This window comes from Panthera pardus, unplaced genomic scaffold (assembly GCF_024362965.1).
Source record: "Panthera pardus isolate Hobbes unplaced genomic scaffold, ASM2436296v1 HiC_scaffold_27, whole genome shotgun sequence".
In the NCBI taxonomy this organism is placed as follows: domain Eukaryota; kingdom Metazoa; phylum Chordata; class Mammalia; order Carnivora; family Felidae; genus Panthera; species Panthera pardus.
Window position 1 is genome coordinate 26,334,797 of NW_026526843.1, and position 7,581 is coordinate 26,342,377.

The 7,581-nt window shown below is 43.0% G+C and overlaps 1 long non-coding RNA gene across 1 annotated transcript in view; it reads right to left on the bottom strand.

Moving 5' to 3' along the window:
- The window catches only part of LOC109250721 (uncharacterized), a 70,641-nt gene that overhangs the window by 61,968 nt on the left and 1,092 nt on the right, over window positions 1–7,581 (bottom strand). The gene's annotated exons all lie outside the window — the stretch shown is intronic.

Here is a 7,581-nt window from a genome sequence, read left to right on the forward strand (position 1 = left end):
CTGTGCCATCCAGGCGCCCCCTGTACGAGTTTTGTTACATCAAGCACTACCTACTTTCAAAACGAACGGAAGTAAGCTAAATAAAACAAGTTGTTTGAAATAAACTAACTGAAAATTATTTCATTTAATTCCATTTAAATGAATCTCAAGCAGGATAGACATAAAGAGAGCCACGACTACATACATCATAGTAAAATCAATTCATTCTTTATATTTTTGGGGGTTTTTTAGTGACCGTTAAAAGGTTTATCCTCAAATTCTGGGACGATGGCAGCTTGAACGAATGTCCCTGGAACACTCTTTCTACTCAGTTCTGCTTGAGAATAACACAACAGCCAGGGTAGGCAAGGTGACGGAGGCTGGAAGCTGCATCTAAGGCCGTACTTAAGATCCACTAAGTGGGGATGAAGAACCGATTCGAGCCAAGGTTGCACTCTTCTTGGGCAACCTCCAGATAATGACTAAGCATGGCAGGGGTGCCAGTGCCTGACCATTTTTGCCCAATGTGGGCACTTCAAATAGGAGATCTTTGCTCTGGAGTTACTCCGTCGGTTGGCTGAAACTGGTCGATCACCTTAGAGCTGGGTGAGAGTCAACGGACAGTGGTAGAGGATGGGGCATATCTGTTGAAACCTGGGACAATGACACTGATTTTGTGGTTCTCTGAGAAAGTTCAGCCTATCCTTTGAAGCTTGGACCTGCCAGCCCTCTTTCCTGAGGTACGACGGGGGCTTGATTCAACGGTGGATCTCCAGGAAAACGATTCTGTTGGCCTGAGTTGCTTTTAGTCCTACGGTTAGAAGAACTTTCCACTTGCATTCAGGGAGACATGGGACGGAGAGGCTTGCTCCCTGTGCCTCACCAAAGGCATAATTGCTCTTCATGTAGTTTACCTCTGACCCACAAGAACAAAAACTGCTTCACCTTTCAGCATTCGCTGGTTTACCACTGCTCAGGAGACCCTAATTGCCTGACCTGATTGCTAAGGAGTCAAAAATCACAAGCAGGCAAAGAGAAAGAACCCATTTAAGAAAAATTACTAACTAGAGGGAGGAAGACTAACTCGAACAATGAGCCAGGTGGCTCCCATTAGTGTAGAAAGAAAGAGTCAGAGTTATTAAATAATTAAACAAGTTAATATTTGTAAAATGTTTCAAACAGTGCCTGGCACACGCTATGCGCTGTATACATGGTTGTCAAATAATGAACCATAAGAAAAAGCAGCGAGAACGCCCAAGGATGTGCAATTAGAGCACAAAACATTACACTGTAGAACTAGAAAGTATGGTTTTAGAATTTAAAAAGTCCGTACACGAGCTGAAAAGGGGGACGGTCGCTCACGCAGAGCCAAATTACTCCTCTGGAAGATCAACTGGAAGATACATCTTTCAACAGAGAACAAAAATATAAAGACACAGGAATCATTAGGGGTAAGAGACTTGGAAAACAGATCCAGGAGACTCGTCATGAAAATAATAGGAGCTCAGAAGGATAAAGTGGGGGTACCCGGGTGGTTCAGTCAGTTAAGCGTCTGACTCTTGATTTTGGCTCAGGTCATGGTCTCAGGGTTCTTGAGTTCAAGCCCGGCATCGGGCTTTGTGCTGACGGTGTGGAGCCTGCTTGGGATTCTCTCTGTCTCCTTCTCTCTCTGCTCCTCCCACACACACTCTCTCTCTCTCTCTCTCAAAATAAATAAATACACATAAAAAAAGAAGAAGAAAGTGAACATAAAGAAGGGAAGAAATAAATAATAGAAGAAAATTTCTCTGAGTTGAGGAAAGAGTACGGTTTGCAGATTGAAAGGGCTCACTGAGTCTCACGAATGATAACGAAAAAACACGTGGAAACCTTCTCTTGTGACATCCTTGCATTCCAAAGATAAAGAGAAAATCTTACAAGGTTCCGAGCAGGAAGAACACTCTCTGGCTTCCCGCTGGCTTTGGACAACAGGAGGCACTGTGGATGGTTGGAGGCAGGGGATAGGGAGAAGCCCGAGTAATTCTTCACCTCCCTCTCTGCCGCAGGTAGCATCTCTAGCAGTGATTACAGCCCCTCTGTAGCCCCACCTCCTACCAGACAGGCTTCCACTGGGTAACCCTGGCCCCTGGGCTCCCTTGAAACCACTTCCTGACTTTGACTCCCCGGCCTGGGGGTAGTAGTTACTCTCCGCTGTTCTTAACCTCTGGCTGCCCCTTATTGTCACCTTTTCGATTTACCAATTCTTCCATTACTTGTGTAATCCATTCCCTGTGTTTTTATCTTCCCTCTATTTTATTTATTCATTTATTTAGTGATCTCTACACCCAACGTGGGGCTCGAACTCATGACCCCAAGATCAATAGTCACATGCTCTTCCAACTGAGCCAGCCAGACACCCCGTATATTCCCTTCATTTGAAATACTCGGAGCCGTTTCTATTTTCTGGTTGGACTCTGACTGACACACTTACAAAGGCAAATAAACTAGGATTAGACTTTTAATCTATGACACGGAAAGCCAGAAAGCACTGGAACCCTATCTGTAGAACACTATCTATAGTTGGGAGAAGAGAACTTCTGGCTAACAATCCTACACCGGGCTGTGAAGGGCTGCTTCTAAAATGGCTCCCAGTAATCTTTGCCTCCTGGTGCTCACTCCCTTGTGTAATTCCCTCCTTTTTTTTAATGTTTGTTCATTTGTTTGTTTGTTTGTTTATTTATTATTTAGATAGAAAGCCAGTGCAAGCAGGGGAGGGGCAGAGAGCAAGAGAGAATCTCAAGCAGGCTCCATGCTGAGTGGAGCTCAGATCCCACATTGAGTGGGGCTCGATCCCACAAACCGCTATATTACGACCTGACCCAAAAATCAAGAGTTGGGTGCTCAACCGACTGAGCCACCCAGGCGCCCCTAATTCCCTCTTCCTGCATGTGTGTTGGTCCTACTGACTTGCTTATCACACACAATGGAAAAAATGATGGCACGTCACTTTCATAATTAGGCTATGAAAAACTGTGGCTTCTGTTTTGCTTACCTTCCCTCTCTGGCTGTTCTTGTACTCTGATCTAGAGAGCCACCTGGCAAAGAACTGAGGCCCTCAGTCCAACAGCTTGGCAAGGAACTGGATCCTGCCAATAACCATGTGATGGAACTTGGAAATGGATCCTGTCCCAGATGAGCCTTGAGATGAGACCGCAGCCCCTGCTGACAACTTTGCAGCCTGTGAGAGACCCTGAATGAACACTTTGAAATCTTATGAGAGACTGTGAAGTAGATGACTCGGTTAGGCCATGCTATTCCTGACCCATAGAAACTGTGAGATCAAAAATGTGTGTTGCTTAAGTGGAGTTTTATTTTTTTTTTACGTGGAATTCAAGATTAAAAGCAATAAGCAATACAAAAGGCACATAAATTGTTCAGCCTTTAATGAAGAGGTGAGCCATAAACCTTTATGTACTTAATTGTTATAGCAGCTTAAGATTTAAAGCAAAACTCTTAGAAACACAAGATTTTGACAAAAACCACAACCACGATGTGAGATTATAATATACCTCCTTCGGAACTTAACTGATCAAGTACACAAAAAATAAGCTAGAAAATAGATAAGTTGATTAATATAACCAACAAGCTCAACGTATGACTATATATATCCATATGCATCTACAAATGTAATTATTTTCTCTTTTAAAAGTTTATTTATTTTGAGAGAGAGAAAGAGCAAGAGATAGCCAGAGAGGGAGGGAGAGAGAATCCCAAAGAGGCTCTGTGCTGTCAGCATGGAACCCAACATGAGGCTCAAACTCATGAACCATGAGATCATGACCTGAGCCGAAATCAAGAGTCAGATGCTCAACTGACTGAGCCGCCCAGGCGCCCCTAAAAATGTAAATTATTTTCTAATGCCCATTAATTGTGTGTATCATCACAGAGGGAAAACTTCATAAATTTAAGAGAATTTCTTTTAATATTTCATTTATTCATTTATTTTATTTTATTTTATTTTATTTTATTTTATTTTACAAAGAGTGCAAGTGAGGGGAGGGGCAGAGAGAGAGAGAGAGAGAGAGAGAGAGAGAGAGAATCTTAAGCAGTTCCACACTCAGCATGGAGCCCACATGGGGCTTGATCCCACAACCCTGGGATTATGACCTGAGCCAAAATAAAGAGTCGGATGCTGAACTGACTGAGCCATCCAGGAGCTCCAAGAAGGGATTGTAGAGGCTGCATTTTCTCATTATAATCCAGTGAAATTAGAAACGAATAATAAAAGATGACCAAAATATCTTCACTATCTAGAAATCGAAGAACATCAATTTAATCCTCGATTAAAGAGGACGTAAAAACAAAATTTATAAAAATGTTAGGAAGTAACAAAATGTGAATATACCAAAACCTATGGGATCACCTAAAATTTTACTTAGAGGATTTACAGCTTTAATATTTTATTTTTTAATGTTTATTTATTTTTGAGAGAGAAAGCACAAGCAGGGGAGGGACAGAGAGAGAGGGAGACACAGAATCCAACCCAGGCTCCAGGCTCCGAGCCGTCGGCACAGAGTCCAACACGGGGCTCGACCCCACAAGCTGCGAGATCATGACCCGAGCTGAAGTCGGACGCTTAACTGACTGAGCCACCCAAGCACCCCACAGATCTAAAGCTTTAAATCAGGAATCGCAAAAGTGCTCAGCATCTAGGTAGGTGAGGCAGATGTGGGAAGTGGCTAGATGCAAAAGTAGAGGTGGGGCCTATGGAGAATTAGAAGGTCCATGACTGCCCTAAAAGCATTGAAGCCCACCAGTTTGTGATTACCCATTTCAATGCTTTCACTATTGAAACAGAAACAAAAGAAGATGCAAACTAATGTACTAAAAGCACAACTGCAAAGCTGCAAAATTATCTAAAAGAAAACATGAACCGAATTAATAAAGATAAGCTCGGGGTGCCTTGGTGGCTCACAGGTCTGTGAGTTCGAGCCCCACGTCGGGCTCTGTGCTGTCAGTTCAGAGCCTGGAGCCTTCTTCGGATTCTGTCTCCCTCTCTCTCTGTCCCTTCCCCACTCACGCTCTCTCAAATTATGAATAAACGTTTTTAAAAAATAAAAAAAAAATACAAAGCTCAAACTAGTGAAATAGAAAATTGTTGCAGGTTGGGTTCCCTGGGAAACAGATGCCCGGGAGTAAAGGATCCAAAAGGTTTCCTGAGGAGGAACATGTGTGAAGAAAAGGGGGTAGGGCATGTTGTTAGCAACGCAGATGTGACAAAATCTCTGCCAGCTCATCGGGGAGCTCCGTAACGAAGACCACCCATTAGAAGGGTCCCGCATGGGGCAGAAAAGCCTATGTCCCAGTACCACCACCTTGCCCGGTCATTAGCCTGGGCATCCCAAGAGCAGTGTGACCCTCAAGTCAAAATCCCAGGTGGATTCTTAAGGTACTCGCAGCTGGTAGCACACCTCGCAGCTGGGAAGTTAGACCTTTCTTTCTTTCTTTTTTTTTTAAATTTTTTTAAACATTTATTCATTTTTGAAAGGCAGAGAGAGACAGAGTACGAGTGGGGGAGGGGCAGAGAGAGAGGGAGACACAGAAACAGAAGCAGGCTCCAGGCTCTGAGCTGTCAGCACAGAGCCTGACGCGGGGCTCGAACTCACGGACCACAAGATCACGACCTGAGCCAAAGTCGGCCGCCTAACCGACTGAGCCATCCAGGCACCCGTAGTCCTTTCTTGAAGTGGGGTCTGACTGGTGCCTTTCAGCCACAAAACCCATAAAAAGTGGTATAAAAAAGTTAATAAAGGCTCGATAAAATGAAATGCTGGCTTTAAACAAATGAGTTCAATTTATTAAAGCTTCCACCATTTTTGCGCGTATGTACAAGCTACAAAATTGTTCTGCAAGTGGAATTTATGTGCAGAAATCTGCAGAGAGTGGACATTTAGGATATGTTCCATGGTATCAGGTAAAAAGAAGTAGCATTCAAATACCTGCCTTCTGCAGTAGGGCCTCTAAATCCCTCATCTTTTTAAATCAAACTTTCTTTTTTTTTTAATTTTTTTAAACTTTTATTTATTTTTGAGAGACAGAGACAGAGCGTGAGTGGGGGAGGAGCAGAGAGAGAGGGAGACACAGAATCCCAAGCAGGCTCCAGGCTCCGAGCCGTCAGCACAGAGCCCGACCCGGGGCTGGAACCCACAAGCGGTGAGATCAGACAGGAGCTGAAGTTAGACATTCAACCGACTGAGGCACCCAGGTGCCCCATTTAAATCAGACTTTCAATGCCAGGCTTCCACTGCCCTGTAAACAAGAAAGCCATTAAAAAAACATGTTTTATCAATTCTTGTGTGTTTATTTTTTAAAAATTTACATTTTTAGATGGAGATCAAGGTCTTCATTTTTTTTTTTTTTTTTTTTTTTTTTTTTTTTTGATTGGCATCGTGTGTCAGGACTGCCAGATCAAAATTTGGGTTGTTTCAAATATCTTAGGTATGTATTCAACTAGTAGCTCCCTACAATTATTTGTGATCAAGATAGAATTTCTTTTTAAGGTTATTTTATTTATTTATTATTATTTTTTAAATGTATTTTATTAAAAAAAATTTTTTTTAACGTTTATTTATTTTTGAGACAGAGAGAGACAGAGCATGAATGGGGGAGGGTCAGAGAGAGAGAGGGAGACACAGAATCTGAAACAGGCTCCAGGCTCTGAGCTGTCAGCACAGAGGCGGTGCGGGGCTCCAACTCACAGACCGTGAGATCATGACCTGAGTCGAAGTCGGTCGCTTAACCGACTGAGCCACCCAGGCGCCCTTAAATGTATTTTAAAGTTAGTTAACATACAGTATAGTCTTGGTTTCAGGAGTAGAACCCAGTGATTCATCTCTTACACATGACACCCAGTACTCATTTCAACAAGTGCCCTCCTCAATGCCCTTCACCCATTTAACCCATCCCCTACCCACCACCCCTCCAGCAACCCTCAGTTTGTTCTCTGTATTTAAGGGTTTCTTATGGTTTGCCTCACTCTCCATTTTTATCTTATCTTTCCTTCCCTTCCCCTATGTTCATCTGTTGAGTTTCTCAAATTCCACATGAGTTGAAATCATCTATCTGTCTTTCTCTGACTTATTTTGCTTAGCATAGTACCCTCCAATTCCATTTTTGAATACTTGAAATTAAGATAAGGCTACTCCTGCTAGAAAGCAAGAGAGGAACACTGTATCGGTTTGAGGTCAGTATCCCCCAAGATCAGGAAGAGTATCTTGGGAAGGGCTGGGCTGGGACCTTGGACAGGGTATGTGAACCTGCACTGGACCCCTGAAGATTCAGAGATTTGGGGGACCCAGATTGCCCCAGCTGCCCCACTCACTGAGATTTCCTGCCAGTTTCTACACTGGCTTGACTGGCATAATTCAAACAGGAAAAACTCAGAGCCATTCCAATTTTCTGGAGCTCCATAACATCAAAAAGAGCCGATGGGATGTATTCCACACACTGTATTATGGAATTTCTCTAAGGAATTGCTAAAATATATGGGGTCCCATTGTTTTGTAGTACTCGTACATATTTTATCTAGATTAGATTCTAGATAGCGAAAAGATCCATTAATTA